The sequence below is a fragment of the Phoca vitulina genome, unplaced genomic scaffold (assembly GCF_004348235.1).
Source record: "Phoca vitulina isolate PV1807 unplaced genomic scaffold, GSC_HSeal_1.0 scaffold1, whole genome shotgun sequence".
Lineage (NCBI taxonomy): Eukaryota > Metazoa > Chordata > Mammalia > Carnivora > Phocidae > Phoca > Phoca vitulina.
This window is the reverse complement of record NW_022589704.1, coordinates 54,043,923-54,062,796: the sequence shown is the minus strand read 5'-3', so window position 1 is coordinate 54,062,796 and position 18,874 is coordinate 54,043,923. Positions and strand designations below refer to the sequence as shown.

General features: G+C 39.2%; 1 protein-coding gene across 9 annotated transcripts in view; it reads left to right on the top strand.

Annotated features, from left to right (window-relative positions):
- The window catches only part of OSBPL6 (oxysterol binding protein like 6), a 142,277-nt gene that overhangs the window by 31,158 nt on the left and 92,245 nt on the right, over positions 1-18,874 (top strand). For 3 of the 9 annotated variants that reach the window (XM_032407344.1, XM_032407338.1, XM_032407331.1), the window contains exon 1: positions 444-1,038. The gene's annotated coding sequence lies outside the window, so the exon portion shown is untranslated. Of the gene's footprint in view, positions 1-442; positions 1,039-18,874 lie in introns of those variants that run through there. The other 6 variants (XM_032407370.1, XM_032407364.1, XM_032407353.1 and 3 more) reach the window with 4 other exon arrangements.

Sequence of the window (18,874 nt, the reverse complement as noted above, 5' to 3'; positions counted from 1 at the left end):
CTCTTCTCTTCTCTTCTCTTCTCTTCTCTTCTCTTCTCTTCTCTTCTTCTCTCCTCCTCCTCCTCCTCCAAGTTTAAAGTGAACATAGTTTATCTTCTCATAAAATATTCTTTGCCTTCTGAGAAATAATGCCAAGTTGCAAACTGTATTCTTCGATAGTATAGTCAGCTCTTTCTGCTAGAGGATTGTTCTAGGAGTTTGGCCGATGTACTCTGTATGGCAAATTACAGACTATTAATGAGTCTTTATCAGGGCACAGTGATAGTACATTTATATGCTTAGGTGGTGAAACCACTTCATACTTACTGGTTTTAAAAACTAAGGTTTAGGGACACCTGGGTGGCTCAGTCGGTTAAGCATCTGACTCTTGATTTTGGCTCAGGTCTCGAGCTCATGGTCGTGAGTTCAAGCCCTGCATTAGGCTCTGTGCTGGGTGTGGAGCCTACTTAAATACATACATACATACTAAAGTTTACATTTAATTGGAGGATTAAACATATTTCTGGAAAATCTGCTTTATCCGCTTTTAGAAAATATTTGCTATATAAATTGAGAGTTTTCCTACTCCAGACTCTGGGTAAGATGTCAATTATGAATGTTATAATTATGAAGGTATGAATGTTATGCTCAGCATGATACCTGATGGCTGACGAGTACAGTGGCTACATCTTTGAGATTCCATAAGACTGAGCGAAGGAGGTAAAAATCTGAGACACCATCCCTTATGAACTTTCTCCTCAAAAGGTATATTGGAAGGAATTTTCTGATTGGTCATCCGCAGTCCCCTGAGAAGCTCATGAAAGTTCTGTGGAGTTGTACTATTATGAGTGTAATCTCTCTTTTTCAGTTCTACCCCTTGCCACAAAACAGCACGAGAAAGAAATCAAGGATCTACACCTGTCATCGACCAGATCACCCCAGTAGGGTCAATAGACAGACTGAGTCCCAGGGAAAAAGCTGCCGGCATCTGAGGATAAACCACTTTGAAGAGCTTTTACCTTAACACTGACCTGGAAGACTTTGACTCCTGGTTACAAGGTGAGTTAGGAGAACACAAGCTTAAGATCAGAAACAGGATTAGATTAGGCAGTGCTTAATAACAGCAAAAGATTAGTGAGACATTACCAAATCACAGGAAGGTGTTTCTTTATATATTCTTTTATGTGTATATCAGACCAAAAAGTGATATATTATAATCCTGGTTATGTTTAGGCATCTTGATAAAAAGTTCTACCGGATTTTTTTTTTTTTAGGATAGGAAGTAGAAAAACCTGCCAAAATATTTGTTAACCTTTTTCTATCTGCAGTCTGACATCATGTGGAAATAAGACACCGCCCTTCCCTTCTAGAGTAATAAAGCTACAGATATGAAATGTTAACCCTGCTTGCATTATATACATATATGCACATGCATGCATGCATACACACATTCTTAAAATGCATCCATTTTTTTTTAAAGATTTTATTTATTTATTTGACAGAGAGAGACACAGCGAGAGAGGGAACACAAGCAGGGGGAGTGGGAGAGGGAGAAGCAGGCTTCCTGCGGAGCAGGGAGCCCGATGCGGGGCTCAATCCCAGGACCCTGGGATCATGACCTGAGCCGAAGGCAGATGCTTAATGACTGAGCCACCCAGGTGCCCCAAAATGCATCCATTTTTTATAGTCTTTCTTAGAAAACAAGTAGTTGATTTTCTTTTTTTCCCAAGAAACTGAAATAACTAACATGGTATCAACAATGCTTACTATGGGGGGGCTCCTTGTCATCTTCGCTATTTGCGGTTATTATTTTCAGAGCCACTTCTCATAGGCTATATGATATCTTAGGCTCAGTGACTTTGGTCTTCACAATTTGGACACGTTCCTCCCAGTTATACAAAGCTTTCTACTTTCTTGAGGTCAGTGACGCCCAGAGTGGAGGGTGTACCAGTAGAGTTCTTGGGGGCTCTCACAAGCCATGTGTCCTCTACTCAAACTCTTATTTGCCCCGGGGCACAGGGGTGGTGGTGGCGATAATTTAGACATCTGTAATTTGGGAAACACCCCAAATCTTCTGATACCGTTCCTACCCTTTCCTTGCGTGGACTGGTTCCACTTGGTAGAGCAGAAACCAAGGCTCAATAATTTAGTGTAATCATAGTTATGTGAGAAGCTTTCTGTTTATTACTGCATTATTTAAAATTACATTTTAGAGCAGAGCTTGCAAAACAGCAGCCCATAGGTCAAGTTTTAGATTATAATCTTTTAACCTGTAAACATTTTCCTTTTTAAAATTGGATTAATTGCCAACATTGGACAATCTGGAAATGTCACAGAACAATAAGATACCTGGCTTCTCTTGGAAGATTAAAAATCTGGTCCTGTTACTATTCCAAGGACTGAAGTTTGCTAATCTTTACCGTTCCCTAAGTATTTAATGCAAGCATCCTTACAGATTTATGTTACCTGCGTGGCACCTATAGACTTTTGTTGTCAAGTTTCCTGCTTTAGGCGTCAATTTCTTCTCCTCTCCTTTCATCAAGTCACTTCCATGTACTTTACACATAACACGCTGTTAGTCTTTATTCTTGTTTGGCCTTTTATTACTTTATATAAAATATGTGTGTTTTGAAAATGATGGTTTTCTGAGGTTAAGCTGACCCCTCCCAGACCGGCCTATGAAGAAGGAAGACTTTTCCAAAATCAGAATGGTCCATTGTTCTTAGTTTGGAAATCTGATTTTCATAGTGATGAGGTTTGAATCATTCTTTCCAGACCTTGAGGTTGTCATTTCAGAGTGATATTTTATGACCCCAGAGTTCCAGCACCTGATCTTACTGTTTTCATACCTGGGAGGCAAAACTGATTCATTGATTTGGCCTCTTTTTGAATGACATCCATAGGGATTGGAGTGCATCTACTAGCCCCCGACTCAATCCGGACACCAGAGTGATTCAGTGAGCAATGTGCTGTGCCATCTACACGGGTGGAACTTTTGACGTTGAGAAATCTTGCCATCAGAATCAGATGTACCTTCAAGCACAGTGGGTTGTAGTCAATCACAAAGTGTCTCTTTCTGCATCTTTGATGGCTGTATATTGTTGGAAGCTGAACTATTTATAGGGATGTTCCTGTTAATTTGATATTGAATCATACTTTTATACGGTAATAAAGAACTTTAACCACAAAGGCATTTCAAATCATAAGGTCCTTTTCTGTCTATATTAGCTAACCCCAAACATTAATTATTTGATCAGAATTTACAGCTGGAGGAAACAGCCTCGATCCCCAAACAGCAGTTCTTGTCCCAACGACTTATTTACCTTTGAATGGGTAGTGCCTGTTACTTTAAGTAGATTTTAGGCCTCAGGATATCCATTTTTGTGTTGAAGCAGACAAGACAGAAGGCCGGCTGGTTTGGATATTTATTTCGGGTGGTTTAGGGTTCTGGCTAAGTTACTTTGCTCTGTCTCAGGGAAATCTCTTAGGCCAGTACTGCCCAGGAACTCCTGGTACTTGACCACAAGCAGAGATGAAATGTACATGAGTCCCTTTGACCATCAGGTTTAAGTTCATGGAAATAAAGTAAATGGAAATTTGTTCCCACACACATTTGCTGAGTTGTGAGTTGACTACAAGACAGAAATTAAACTCTTCTTTAAAAGGAAAAAGCAGGCAATCAGCATCTCATTTCCTTTACAAAATGTGTTTGTGTTGTTCTTTCGACACAGGAATTAGTGTGTATGCACGTATACTCGGGAAATATTTCAGAAAGCCCCCTTTATCTCATTTTCTTGGAGTTCTGTTATTACCTCCCCATTCCCTTTTACTTATCCAGGACTGAAAAAAAAAAGGAGTAGGGAGTGCTTAGAAGCCATTATGGACATATAAAACAGGTTGAAATGTCGTGAAAAAGGTAAACTCAGTAAATCAGCTGACCAGTCAGCAAATATAACATGGATGGAGGAGTAGTGTGTTCAGCTTTTTGCTGATGTTTGCTCCTTTTTATCTGTTTTGAGGATTGAGAGACTCCTCCCTCAGGTAGTGGGAATGGAGACGATATCCAATGAGAACTGGCAATGCCAATGTCATTTTACCTGCCCCTTTCTTCCTCTCCTGGGCTTCTCATCCTCTTCTGTCTCTCAGGTTGAAGGAGGTCTCTTCTGCTCAACAGGCATCTCATTCCAAAGAGCTGAAGGGGCCGGGGTTGGGGGGTGGGGAAGGTAGCTGGCTATCTTTTCTACAGGGAAGAGGAATGAGAAGACCTCAAAATTTCCTTCTCACTCTGTTGATAAGAATAGAAACACAGGACCAGGAAAGAGTCTTTATCCAGGGATAAAGGCTGTGCCCAGACCAGTCCATCCCCTGTACGTTGTCTTTCTCATTCTGGTAGGTGAGGTTTTAGAAAAACGGTCACCCCCAAATCTGAAAAATTTAGACCAGCTTTGAAAAGTAAATTGTGTGTTAGATACATATACAGTAAAAGTGTATATAAAAGTGGGAAGGGAATGAAGAAGTAATTAAGTGGAAAAAAAAGTATGCTGTTAATATCGCAGGTTTCTTAAGTGAATAGTAGGGAAGAAGGAAATTTTGATTTGTTTCTTAAGATTTTTTTTAATCTTTTGCTGTTTTTTTTCCTCTACTTTAAAAAAATACCTTTCATTTGGAAAATTTAAAACTGTACAAAAGTAAAGAGAATAAATAGTATAGTGAACTCCCATACACACACACCCGGATTCATTTATCCCTCCTCCCTTTTATTCTGAAGTTATTAGAAGTAGACATCGGGATGCCTGGGTGGCTTAGATGGTTAAGCATCTGCCTCCGGCTCAGGTCATGAGCCCAGCGTCCTGGGATCAAGTCCTACATCGGGCTCCTTGCTCAGCAGGGACCCTGCTTCTCCCTCTCCCTCTGCCTGTCACTCCCCTTGCTTGTGCTCTCTGTCTCTTTGACAAATAAATAAATAAATAAAATCTTTAGAAGTAGACATCATGTATTTGGATCAACTAGTATTTGACCCTGAAATACAGTCATCCAGGAAAAACAGAGTATGTGCTTAAAACTAACCTTTTGATAGACAATTTCAGTTAGTACTTCAGTTTCTTCAAAGGGTGATCAAAGATATTTCTTTTTTTTTTTTTTTTTAGGGGAAGGGTTTCCTTTTTCCTTGAGTATCATCGTAAATTCATAGATTTTAAAAATATTTATTATGTTTTAATTAATTGCAGTGATTTTCCCCCCCCTGGATCCTCAAGTAATACCTTCTTTGTTCATTGGGATTCCCTTCAAGTTGGCTCCTGTGTATACATACAGAAAAGAGAGCCTATCAAAAAGAATCTCGGGCGCCTGGGTGGCTCAGTCGTTAAGCGTCTGCCTTCGGCTCAGGTCATGATCCCAGGGTCCTGGGATCGAGCCCCGCATCGGGCTCCCTGCTCCGCGGGAAGCCTGCTTCTCCCTCTCCCGCTCCCCCTGCTTGTATTCCCTCTCTCGCTGTGTCTCTCTCTGTCAAATAAATAAATAAAATCTTTAAAAAAAAAAAAAAAGAATCCCAAGCAATTTTCACAAACTGACCATTTCCATATTATCAGCAACCAGATCAAGATACAGAACATCCTGGAAGCATTCCTGTCCCATTAATTTCTTGGCCCTGCTTTTCTGTACCAACAGGATGCCCCAAGCTCCTCTTGTACATTTCATATCCCAGTCTAAGTATCAGCCATTCCAAGAAGCCCTGGTTCTTTTTAGTAGTTAATGGAATTCAGAAACTACAGTCTGGGTGTTAGGAGGGCTCATTCTTACAGGTTTTCACTGTTTCTTGGCTTTTTCAAGGGCAGGGTAGAAACTATATATATTTAAAAATAAAATATCTGAGTTCATACTGATTTTTTTTTCAAGTTAACTTTATGGCATTTTAATATTATTTGATTTTATATCTGCATCTCTTTTCATTTACACTGAAAGTCTTGGTTCAAAATAAGATTACAAACTTATTTGCTTTATTCTTTTAGTACATAAAATAGTTTCAAATGAATAAGCTCAGCATTACTACCACTTATTATGACTTTACTTTTATGCAGAAAGAAATCTAGAGTTTTATCTTTTATTATCATTATTTTTGGTCTTTTAAAATTTATGCGTGAGGTTAGAAAATAAATTTTTCCTTCAACTCCGTCTTTAGTATCAATGTTGATATGTTTCTTGGCAGTGAAATTCAGTCTATTAACCTTTAGTCCACCAGATATTATGAGTTATTTGCCACTCATTACATCATAAGCAGGAGATGTTCCAGAAGCGACAGTGGGATTATTGTACTCTTTGGATGGGAGATTGATTTGTGCTGCATTGAATGTATTTTATTAGTGTCTGCCCTTCCTCAACAGTGCAGGTCCAAAGATAGAAGAAAGACAAACATTCTAAATGAAGTAGAGAGCCTGAAAGTGCCTCAGAGAACAGGGATGTATTAGGAGTAACAATTCTAAACTTTGCCTCAGTAAGAAGTGATTTCAAAGATGGTGGACTAACACATAGGCTCCCTGAAACTTCACTCTGTATAGCTGGTGGGAGACTTTTAAAGGTTTGAGATTTCAGAAAAAATGACCATTTAAATATATGTGTGTTTTATCCTGTGCCTTGCATCACCCCTGCTGTATCTGAAGTGTTCACTCATTTATGTAGTCATTCATTCATTCATTCAGTCATCCGTGTAGCACAGTCTCTTGAGCATCTGTCTACTCAGAATGCACCAGTCACTATTTGGGGCCCAGGGATTACAACAAGGAGAGCAGGAATCATAACTGGTAAAGTCTCTGGGGACAGATAATAAGCCAATAAATAATATAACTATTGAGTGAGATAAGTGTGAAAGAAATGAAAAGAATATTGTGCAAGAAAGTGAAAGCGATGGTGTCTATTTTGGGGTGACATGAGCTGAGAACTGAAGGATGGTTTGCTCACTACATTTTCATGTTCAGAGTACTGAATTTGAAAGCACTGTACGATTTATTTAAACAATACCTACAAATTTGGCATGTGAATTTATTTCCAAATGTCTCATTTTTTTTCAGTTGGGACTTCAAGGTTAAAATCTCTTGTTTTGTCAGCTTCTAAAAACTGGAGGAGGACCTCGGTGAAGAGTGTATGGGAACTTGCTGTGGTGTATTTGTAACTTCTCCACAAATCTTAAATTATTCCAAAATAAAATACTTAAAAGAGAAAACTGGTGAAGAAATACCAAAGTTTATAGTAAATCAAGTACGGTGTTTCTTCAATTTGCAAAGATGACATTGCCAGATTTACACAGGAAGGGACTGTGGGGAGGGTGGCGCGTGTTGAGGATTTATTACTTAAATGCTCTTGTACTTGGCCCATCACTCATTTTTGGACTAGACCAATTTTCTCCTTTTTTTTTAAATTTTATTTATTTATGAGAGAGAGAATGAGAGAGAGAGAGCATATGAGAGGGGGGAGGGTCAGAGGGAGAAGCAGACTCCCTGCCGAGCAGGGAGCCCGATGCGGGACTCGATCCCGGGACTCCAGGATCATGACCTGAGCCGAAGGCAGTCGCTTAACCAACTGAGCCACCCAGGTGCCCCAGTTTTCTCCTTTTTTAAATCTTCATTTTAGCTTCTTAAGTTTCAGAAATGTAACAAAACTTACAAATAAAATTAATTGACATTTTTCCTTTTTAAAAATAATTTATGCATTTTCTTGAAATAATCTTGAACTACTTAGGATGTTATCTTTCAGGTGAATATGAGCGAACCTTTTTCACATGGGGCTTTTTAATAAACTGGCATCATAGATAAAAGTTTGCCCCGATTGAAGCAATCCTCTCTACCTTTTATCTTATTAGTATTTTTCAGTTTGTGTATTTCTAAACATAAAGCATCTTCTTTTACACGTTAGGGGAGATAGAGAAATCTGAAGTTGGCAAGAAGGCATTAAATTCAGAATCTCCTTTCTGAATGCCTTGCCAACTGTCCTGTGGATTAACAGACCTGCTGGGGGAAGCTGTTTGGGAGTCTCCAGTCGTTTAAAATTCTTTGCAGTATCTGGTCCCAAGAATGCTTCCTAATCTTCCATCATCTAGTTCAAGGATCAGCAAGTTATAGCCCCCGGGGCAAACCTGGCTTGCAAGACTGGCTTTAGAAATTAAGTTTTATTGGAACATAGTCGTGCTTATTCGCGTGCGTGTTTTCTGTGGCTGCTTTTCCACTACAGTGGCAGTGTTGAGTAGCTGAGGTGAGACTGTGTGACTTGTAAAGTCTAAAATATTTTGTCTGGCCCTTTATGTAAAAAGTTTGCTGACCTCCGTTGGAGTCAGATGGTGGCTGGGTGATCTCTGTCCATTTCTGAATCTGGGAGCCAAAAAATGTAGTCGCAAGCATTGGTAGACAATAGGGTCCTGTTGGTTCATGATAGAGCGCTCTGCTTTATTTTCTTTTTTATTCATAAATGGAGATACTGTGTGTGTGTATAAAATAGTTTTTTCATAAGCTTTCTAAAGTTTTTGGTAATGATTTTAGTAGTATGAAGGCCATTTATATAAATGTGAAATGCTACACACTTCAGTTATCACTTGAAATTCTTACAATAATTTTTTCTGATTTCTGAGGGAAAATGTTAACAATTCCTTTATTTTTGAGGCTTTAGATCCAGTAGTTGGGAGTAACTCTGTGTCATACTGAATTATGATTCCCTAGTGTTGGTGTTAGGTCAGGGAAGAACAAGGTTGGGTTGGCAGTCCTTTACACCTGCTGCCCAGAGTCAGGCTGGTTGAAACAGAGCGCCCGGCCTCACAGGTTTTGACCTGCTCCTATGGACAAGCTCAAGAATTTGCATTTGAAACAAGTTCCCAGGTGGCATGTTGGTCCTGGGACCATCTTTCAAAACCTCTCTAGCAGGCAGTTAGCATTGGCATTTCCCAGGCTTGGGATTTGGGGAAAAGTAGCTTTTTTTCATCTCAATTCAGTTATCAAGTGATATATTAAAACTTCCACTGAATTCCTTAAACTTCCGCTCATCATCTTTGTGACAGGACTCACTAATGAACCAGATATCGTTTTAGTTTTCTAGTCCCAAACTTCTGTTGCTATTGCTGCCTGTCCTCACTGCTCTTGGGTTTCGCTTTAGGAAAAAAGGGGGGAGGGCACCTGGGTGGCTCAGTCGGTTAAGCATCAGACTCTTGATTTTGGCTCAGTAAATTAGGTAGGTGGCAGGTGTGGTAACTCTGTGCAGTCAGGCTGATTCATCTGTGTTTTGAAAGAATTACACTCCTGCCTCTATTCCTATTCCTGTTCCTAATGTATGACCGGGCACTGGGGAGAACAGAACAGATAATGCCCCAGGCCTCAAGAGTACCATTAGCAGCTTGGTGGGTCTTTTTTTAGGACAACGAAGAGGTTTTCTCTTGGGAATGTTGAACTTTGTACAGTCTTTCTCTCTAACTACTGAACAGATAAGGAACTCCAGTCTGCAACTCATTTGGATTATTTTGGCCTATCAAATATAATAAAATCAAAGAACTGGCATGAGGGTGATATCTCAGGCAGGCTGTGAGCGCCATCAGCTGTATTTAATGTATATAATAGAGGGTTTACGTCTTCACTGAAATGATAGGCCAGTAAACAATCTGAGTGGTTTTTGTGGCCTGTGACATCAGACTACAATGATGAAAGTGACATAGTCCCCACCCACAAAGATTATACAGAACCAGTACAGATAAACACAGGGCAGTGCATATTCAATAACATATGTATGCATAAATATAGAAGGCATACAGATTGAAGTGGCAATTCTAATAGGTTAAGAAAGATTTTATAAAGAAGATGAAACCTGAGCACAAAATAGTACAAAATTAATGTCTGCATGTTATAAAAGTCATTATAGGTGATAATACAGGAACTTTTTTTATTGTTGTAAAATATACATAAAATTTACCATTTTAACAGTTTTTGAATTCTCATTTCAGAGGCATTAAATACATTCACATTATTCTCTAACTATCCCCACTGTTATAGTCTGAATGTTTGGGTCCCCCCAAAATTCATATGTTGAAATCCTAATTCCTAAGGTGATAGTATTAGGAAGTGGGGCTTTGGGGAGGTAATTAGATGATGAGGGTGGAGCCCCTGTGAATGGTTTAAAAGGGATTCTGGAGAGATCCCTTGCCCCCTTCTGCTAGGTGAGGACGCAACAAGAAGATGGCCATCTATGAACCAGGAAGTGGTTTTTTACCAGATTCCAAATCCACTGGTGCCATGATCCTGGACTTCCCAGCCACCAGAACTGTGAGAAATAGATGCTTTTTGTTTATAAGCCGCTTAGTCTATGGTATTTTGTTATAGCAGCCCCAATGGACTCAGACAACCACTTTTTTCTTTTTTTAATTGAAGTACCATTGACACACAATGTTACATTAGTTTTGGGTGTGCAACATGGTGATTTGACAACTCTTTATGTTATGCGGTGCTCGCCACAGTGTCACCACCATCTGTCACCACCCAATCCTATTGCAATACCATTGACTGTATTCCCTATGCTGTGTCTTCCATCCCTGTGACTTAGTCATTCCATAACTGGAAGCCTGTACCTCCCACTCCCCTTCATCCATTCCGCCCATCCCCCTACCCCAGACTACTTTCTTGAGAACTTTTTCATCTTCCAGACTGAAATTCTGTACTTATTAAACACTAGCTCCATTTCCCCCACTCAGACCCTGGGAACCACCCATCTACTTTCTGCCTCTGTGAATTTGACTACTTTAGGTACCTCATATAAGTAGAATCATACAGTATTTGTCCTTATTTTACATAGCCTCATGTCTTCAAGGTTCATGCACATTGTAGCATGTATCAGAATTTCCATAATTCTGGAAGGCTGAATGATATTCCTTTGTATGAATGTACCACATTTTGTTTATTCATTCATCTGCTGATGGACACTTGGGTTGCTTCCATCTTTTGGCTATTATGAATAATGCTGCTATGAATATGGGTACACAAATATCTGTTCAAGTCCCTGCTTTCAATTTTTTTTTTTTAAGATTTTATTTATTTGAGAGAGAGACGCACAGTGAGAGAGGGAACACAAGCAGGGGGATTGGGAAAGGGAGAAGCAGCCTTCCTGCGGAGCAGGGAGCCTGATGCAGGGCTCAATCCCAGGACCCTGGGATCATGACCTGAGCCGAAGGCAGACGCTTAATGGCTGAGCCACCCAGGTGCCCCCCTGCTTTCAGTTCTTTTGGGTATATACCCAGAATTGGAATTGCTGAATCATATAGTAATTTTATTTTAAATTTTTGAAGAACCACTATACCATTTTCTTTTTTTTTTAATAGATTTCTCTCTATTTTATTTTATATTTATTTATTTATTTACTTGAGAGAGAGTGAATGCGGGTGAGAGAGAGAGCAGGAGTAGAAGGGGCAGAGGGAGAGAGAGGGAGAAGCAGGCTCCCCACTGAGCAGGGAGCCCGAGGTGGGGCTCCATCCCAGGACCCCGGGATCATGACCTGAGCCAAAGGCAGACACTTAACTGCCTGAGCCACCCAGGTGCCCCCACCATTACCATTTTCAATAGCAGTTATGCCATTTTACATTCCCAGTAGCAATGCATCAGAGTTAAATTCAGGAACATTTTCAACCTAAACCATTTTATCTGCTTTAGCCAACTCTTCAGTATACCTCAGCTCAGTACAGAAATGCTTATTTTGACAGGAAATTCCTCTAGAGAACAGGACATTTGCTGCTACTTGTCACTTGGTGCCTCAGTAACAATTTATACGCAGTCAACACGGATTAATGAATTATTATTTAAGGTCACAAAGCAGAGGCCAAATCTTTGATGTTTCCTGATGTTGCAAAAATGTCTGCATTCTGCTGACAATCAGTACCTATTAGCAGTCATGGGAACCATAGTTCCCAATATTATTTTTCCTGTTAAAATAGGAATTATGACATTACCAAGCTTCCTTTCAAAACATGTTAGCAAGAGTTGGAAACCAAATGATGAATGAAAAAGTGGCGGACAAATCTTAGAAAATTAGCACTGGTAAAATTACCAAAGTGACAGTATCAAAATGGCCTTGTCAGAAATGTCCATGGCACATGCTTCCATCAAAATCAAATGCCTTGTGATCTCATTATGTTAAATATGTTGTCCAGCTTTTGTGCCCATGGATTGTTTTTTAACCTGTACTGGTAACAATCCTTTTAGAAATATGAACTCCCAAGGATGTACGTTCTTAGCCATTTGATAATCTGATGGAAGGTGGTGAATATCTCCCTAGGAAAATGAGATGCATGTATACCCAGCACTTTCCACATCATTTCTGGGTTTTATTTTTTATTTTTTTAATATTTTATTTATTCATTTGAAAGAGAGACAGAGCACAGGCAGGGAGAGAGGCAGAGGGAGAGGGAAAAGCAGGCCCCCCACTGAGCTGGGAGCCCAATGTGGCGCTCGATCCCAGGACCTGGAGATCATGACCTGAACTGAAGGCAGACCTTTAACCATCCGAACCACCCAGGTGCCCCATTTCTGGGTTTTAGTATATGTGCTGCCGAAGCAAGCACACCCATTTCTGGGTTTTAAAGAATGTGCTAAACCCACTCATGAATCCCAGGTTAAGAACCTCTATAAATTTGTATTCTATGCCATCAGTAATGTACCATCCTGTAAGAAAAAAACAAAACAAAACTAGACTTGTCATTTAGTTTATTCATTAATTTATTAGTAAATTAAGGGTAAATAGCAATGTAAGAATTTGTTGCATGGTCTTTGAGGTCAAATAGATTTGGAAACCAAACTGAGGATCCTATTTAATAAATTTCCTAAACCCTACCTTCGTCATCTGTACACTATGAATAACAGAAGTGTTCCTGGGTGGTAAGTGTGACATCCAGCCTGACACATGGTAAGAGTCTGCTGTTTTATTGGTATTTTTCCCCTGACACAATAGAGAAAGCTAGGAAGGAGGTGGTGATCTCTTTTTTAGGTCCCTACCTCAAAATAATATGTTTGATATGTTATTTTTTTACTCATTGGTAATTTTTTGAAAGGCCATTTATGTTTTATTAATTATAAAATTAACAGATGTCCAGAGAAGGATTACTCGAGGGAATAGTATGAGGTAGTTTGGTTGTTCAGGATAAGGACCTATTCCCTAATCTCTTTATGATAATAATGTTTTGAAGACTCAGTTCTGAGAATAGTCCAGTGCATAATGCCCAAAACCCAATAAAACCTAAAATAAGAGGAAAGAGCTGGGCCATATTCCCGAATATAAATTTCATACCAATTACAAGATTAAAACTAGATTAGAAAGAATATATAATTATTAAATCTAGGGCATATGTCCCAGTTAGAAAATACATCAGCTCGGTAAAAAAAAAAAAAATCAGCTCAAATTACAGTTTTCAAATAAGGTCATTGCCACATTATAATTTAATAGATTAGTGTGATAGTCAAAAATGGCTGACTTCAGCTGACTTTCTGGGAAACTTAAATATAAAATGTTACCAATAAATAAGTAGAACAATTCTTAAATCATTAAAGAAAGTTTAGGCTGATTCACAAACCAATGTGACATTGGTTCTAGCACTTTCCCCAAGAATTTGTTTAGATTTATGTATATGGGGCAGTCTGTTTATTTTGAGTTGTGTACTCCTTCCTTTGCTAGCGCTGTGTGTTAAAAGGGATGTGCCTTTGCTGGTACCTCATGGCTCTCTGGGATGCTGTACTCCTACCCCATATGATATGTAAGAGAGATGCATGAAGAGCTGATTTTCCCTTCATGAGGCTACTAGAACCATGCCCTGGCATTCTCTGGTGCTTTTCCTAGGTTGTGAAAAGGAATGGAAATGCCTCCCTCTCTTTGATGGACAATGGGTCTTTGAGCCTGGACACGGGAACTCTCAATGGGACAGGCTCAGGACAGAGCAGTCCATCTTGCCAGAATAACAAGGCCCCCACAGGCCTCTCTACCCCCTTAACTGAGGACCTTTGCTGCTCCAGCTCTGGGGGGGGGGTATCCCCAGCTTTCCCCACCTCATGGTCCATGGAGGCAGCTTTTACAGAGCCTTCCCCCATCCTCTTCATTTTCTGTGACCTTGGTTGTGCCCAAGGATCAGTTGGACAGCTGAAGGGGGTTTTTCCTTCTCCTTGTCTGGGAGATCCCTCCTTGAGAGTGTCTTGTCAGATGCATACAACAGACTGGTTCCAGTCATTATGATAGCCGCAGTGCACTTGGGTAGTCTGTAGAGGCGGATTTCCAGTAAATAACATATTCGTAATCATGCAGTTTCAAGAAAGTGAGGAAGAACCTGTATCAGGGTATCTCAAAGGCTAGAATCCTCAAGTTATAATCTTTCGAATTTATAATTTTCAGAACAGGTAAAAATGCCTACTAGTTTAAGTAGAGGAAAGAGGATATTCAGATGTAACAACAGCTGTAATTTTGCAACAAACATAGTTTCACAGAACCCAACTAACTAGAACTCTCAATGAAGCAGTATTTGTCATTTGAGGTCCCCCTTTTCTGTAACGAAGGAATTAATCAGAATATAAGCTGGTATTAAAGATTTATTTCATACAACAACCTTGAGAAAGTGTTTTCCAGAGTTAGTCCCTGCTCAGCCCAATCTCCTGTACTTTCCACCTGGTGTGTATGGCATTTCAAATTTCTCTTGCATTGATTTGTCTACTGTCTGTGTTCAGTTCGGTGTGTGTGTATGTGTGAGAGAGAGGAACAGAATGTGTCTGTCTGCTTCCTTTTTCCCCTTACAACCATCTTCTTTGATTCTCTACTTGAAATAGACATAAAATAGAACATTTTTAGCATGTTTTATTTCTATTTATCCATAGAGTTTATATGTCTTTAAAAGCAGCCCTTGAAAGTGGAATTATATTCTTTATCTCAAAAGAAAAAATATCTTTCAAAATGAAAATAGCATTATTGAGTCTGTTTCTTGAATTAATACCCAGTATAAAAAAGAACAAATGTTTAAAATTCAGAAAAACAGTCTTCTCAGATTTCACCTCCTGAATTGTTGATACTTGTGCTATAATTTATGTCACCAATTTTAGGGATCTTGAATTGTTTTTATCTTACCATCGCTTTGTGATGTACACACACACACACACACACGATATATACATATATATATTTATTTATTTTTAGAAGAGATTTATTTATTTATTTTAGAGAGAGAGAGAGCACTGAGGAGAGGGGCACAGGAGATGGAGGGAGAGTCCCAAGCAAACTCCGCACCGAGCGCAGAGCCCGATGGGGGGCCACAACCCTGAGATCAGGAGCTGAGCTGAAACCAAGAGTCCAATGCCCAACCAACTGTGCCACCCAGGTGCCCCACATTTATTTATTCTTAAGACTTTATTTGAAGAGCAGTTTTAGGTTCACAGCAAAATTGAGCAGAAAGTATAGAGTTTCCACATATCTCTTGCCCCCCACACATAGCCTCCTCCACTGTCAACATCCCACACCAAAGTGGTACCTTTGTTACAATCAGTAATGAACCGACATTGAGAGGTCATTATCACCCAGGGTCCATGGTTTACCTTAGAGTTTACTCTCAGTGTTGTACATTCTGTGGTTTGGACAAATGTATAACATGCATCCGGCAATACAGTATCCTACAGAATAGTTTCACTGTCCTAAAAAGCCTCTGTGTTCCACCTATTTATCCCTCCTCCAACTACCAACGCTGGCAATCACTGCTCTTTTTTCTCTCTCCATACTTTTGCCTTTTCCAAAGTGTCATATAGTTGGAATTATATAGTATGTACCCTTTTCAGATTGGCAGTTTTCACTTAAAAAATGATAGATAGATAGATAGATAGATAGATAGATAGATAGATAGATGATAGATAGATAGATAGATAGATAGATGGATGATAGATTTTGTAACCAGCTACATTACTGAAAACTCCCCCCCCACCCCATCTGGTTGATTTTCATTTGATTCTCATGTGCATTTCAGATGAACAATTATACTCTTCATTGGTTAGCACTCTCAGAACACAGTGCTAATAAGGTAATAACCAGAATGATTATTTTGTTGCTGACATTGATGGAAATGGTACTGGTGTTTCACCATTAAGCCTGATGTAGATTGATTTATGTGCTTGTGTGTGTATGCTTATGTGTTTGTACGTACAGAATGGCACATAGAAAGACAGGTATTCCAATACTTATTCAGAGTTCTTAAATATTTGGGGATGGATATTAAATGATGTACTTTTTAAATCAGGTTGATTATAGAATATTTAACCTTTGAACAATTATCACTTTTAGTTATTTATTATAGATTGCAACAATTATCTAATAACTTAGTGTCTTCTGTTCCTTGGTTATATACTTTTTATGACCTTCTTTCTGTACCCCTGTTTTTCTACATATTTAGAATGAATGTATAAATAAATAAATAATGTAAAATAAGTTGATAAATCCAATACATTTATTTATGTATATTTTCCCTATATTTGGCTTTTCTAATTTCATGAATTATAAACTTAATGCATTTGTTTTTGTTCTTTTGTGTTTAGTAATGGAAATGATTAAGACCATGAATTTTCCTTTCCTTATAGTGTTAGCTATGTTCTACATTTCTAAATATTTTTATTACATTACTTTGTATATTCTTTGTTCCCTTTTATCTTTAGTCTTTTACCCTTGAGTTAGCTGGAGAATTCACTCCATCACCCAGAGAGAAAGACAGAGGGGTGGAGGGGACAGGACTGAGTACTTTTGGTTTCTGCTGTGTTTTCAAATATTCTACAATATCAGATTTATTTTTTTCTTCAACTTAAGGTATTCTTAAGAGAGTATATTTTCAAACTTTTTCTAGGATTAACCCCTGCTTGCTTCCACTTTTTCATTAATATTTAACTTACTGAATTGATTCAGAGAATGATCTAAATTCAGCAGTATCATGAGGATCTATCTTATTTTGGTTTGCTTTTTACTAATTTTGCCTGATAAAGATTATTTTTCCAGTTGAAGATATTTGTTTTTACTGTTAAGGATTAATTTTCCAAGTTGAAGCCTTCCTTATGTTCAGAGATATTTTTGAATATTACTTCTTTTCTTTTTTGATTATTGTCTTCAGGGCCATTCATATTTGTAGATTTGGGTTTCATTATCTGTTAACTTGTCCTGCCCCTTTTTCCATTTGCAAGATGATTTCTTCAACTTGATCTTTTTAACCCACCTATTGACTAGATTTTTCTGCAGAAAAATTAATGCCATTTTAATTACTTTAAAATTATGGTGTCATCATTTGTTTCCTTGGTTTCTTACCTTTGCCAGTTCCCATTGCATCTCAACCTGTCTTATTTCTTATTCAGAGACTTTTTTCTTTAATTTGTGAAAGTATAAAGCAGTGGTACTCTAAAGCTACCCTCTCTTTTGCTAGGATTAACATTCCAGATCAGCCCTTTAATTATCTCTTACACATAATAATTTGCTCTCCTATTGGGGGAATAATTTTTCATAATGTTTTATACATACACACCTTTTTTTTTTTTTTAACTTTTCTTTATGTAAAATCTGCTCCTTGTCAAAAGAGTATTTGTGCCAGTTATCCTTGGCTCCCTTCATGTTTACTTGATTAGCATTCAGATCCTCTGAAAACTCACCGTGGAGGGCCAAGTGATATAGAACATAGGTCTGTCTTATTCATTTCCTTAGTAAGGGATCTTAGGAGGGTGGAGAGTGACTGGTCTTCATCAGTCACAGTCTGTTTGTGTGTTTTTTTCCTCCTTAGTTTTGTAAATGACTGCTTGGGAGGGGAAGCTGTATTTGGGGCATCCTTCGGGACATGTCCATGATGCTCTTTGGAAGCCAAGACTAAGGAAAGCGGGAAAAGCCCACGCAGGGCCATGTGCTTGGATACCAGTATTGCTGTGCCTCCATGGCCTCAGAAAGCTATTAAGCCTCAATGGCGAGGCTTTTCCCTGTGGTTCTTGCTCCTTGCCTCTCTAATCTAAGGGAAACTGGTGGAGTTTGCCAGACTTTCTTCTTATAACACCACTTCACTGTCCTAAGAAGGGAGTTGTATATTGGTTTCATACATACTGGTTTGGTTGTGAGTAAAGTGATTCCTTACATTTTATGGCATGTAGTAGCCACTATTCTTTAGTGAAAAGTACTAATGATCTTTTTCTTAAAAAAAAAAAAAAAATCCGGGCGCCTGGGTGGCTCAGTTGGTTAAACGACTGCCTTTGGCTCAGGTCATGATCCTGGAGTCCCGGGATCGAGTTCTGCATCGGGCTCCCTGCTCAGCGGGGAGTCTGCTTCTCCCTCTGACCCTCCCCACTCTCATGCTCTCTCTATCTCATTCTCTCTCTCAAATAAATAAATAAAATCTTTAAAAAAAAAAAAATCCTTGGGCGCCTGGGTGGCTCAGTCGTTAAGTGTCTGCCTTCGGCTCAGGTCACGATCCCAGGGTCCTGGGATCGAGCCCCGCATCGGGCTCCCTGCTCCGCGGGAAGCCTACTTCTCCCTCTCCCACTCCCCCTGCCTGTGTTCCCTCTCTGACTGTCTTTCTCTCTGTCAAATAAATAAAACCTTTAAAAAAAAAATTCCTTTTAGCCCCTGCTTTTTAGTCATTTGCTGGGAAAATGTTTATGAAATCTTACGCCACCATCTTTTTTAAAAGATATTGCTTATCTTCATGAAAGCAGTCCTTGATTTTCTTTTTCTTTTTGTGGGTTAATGACCTTAGAAATAAAAAGATTCCCGGGGCGCCTGGGTGGCTCAGATGGTTAAGCATCTGCCTTCGGCTCAGGTCATGATCCCAGGGTCCTGGGATCAAGCCCCACATTGGGCTCCTGACTCAGCAGGGAGCCTGCTTCTCCCTCTCCCTCTGCCTCTCTCC